Source organism: Montipora capricornis, chromosome 7, assembly GCF_036669925.1.
Source record: "Montipora capricornis isolate CH-2021 chromosome 7, ASM3666992v2, whole genome shotgun sequence".
NCBI lineage: Eukaryota > Metazoa > Cnidaria > Anthozoa > Scleractinia > Acroporidae > Montipora > Montipora capricornis.
In genome coordinates, this window is record NC_090889.1 from 8,095,388 (window position 1) to 8,096,383 (window position 996).

Below are 996 nucleotides of genomic sequence, written 5' to 3' on the forward strand. Positions count from 1 at the left end.
GATAAAAAGAGAAGCCAGCTTTTATTGAATCCAATAAAGAAAAACGATATTTGCATGAGTGTTTCAAGAACTATGAAAGCAGTTAAATGATATATTCGTATTTTTAGTAACTGACTCTAAAAATACAGTGTCAACTGAGATCACCTTGGCCATTTATTGAAAAACCTATATCAAATCTTCGTTCTCTGCAGATGTATCAAAACATAAATATTTATATATTTTATTAATGGTTACAGTGGAAATTACAGATAGAAGTATTAAAAACATTTCAGAATGCACTGTCTAAATATGAATGTCGCCGGGAATGTTGTATTGCATGCCTGTCAAAGAGTGTAGTTTATAAATACATTTAGGTTAATTTTGTTACGTCAAGTATAATGTTTCAGGTAGACAACTGCAAGAAATAATATCAGTTTGTTTTGAAGCTATCTTGATTATTCGCGTACGCCTCTCGCAAAGTTAATCATAGCTATAATAACATTGTCGAACCTGATGGTTACCAACAACCCTAGTTCCATAATTATACGAAAGCTGGGGGTATTGTTGGCGCGAGAGGCAAATTAACGAGCGGTGAAGCCGCGCGGAGAATGGGTAAAAGGGTCTCCGGGCCGACAATACAGCCAGCTACGCAGGCTAAGGAAAGTTTACGCATCATCAAGCGCACGCTAGTTGCACTCGAATAATTTATCCTTTTCCAGAGCTATTAAAATAAACTAAGAACAGTTGAGCTGATCAAGCTATAACAATTTTATCACCTTCAATGTCTCCTATTTTATCGGATAGTTTCAAGCAATTGATAATAAGACTTCGTACGGTAGACCATATTCATATTATCAGTATTGGACTGGTAGTAGCTTGTGATGGAGGCTAATGCAATCTTTTCAAGTGCACATACGTTTTTTAATATTCCCTTGCATTAGTCTCCATTGCAAGCTAGTTCCAGTCCAATGCTGAGAATACGAATATAGTCTGTTCAAGGAGTAATCGTTCTCGAAA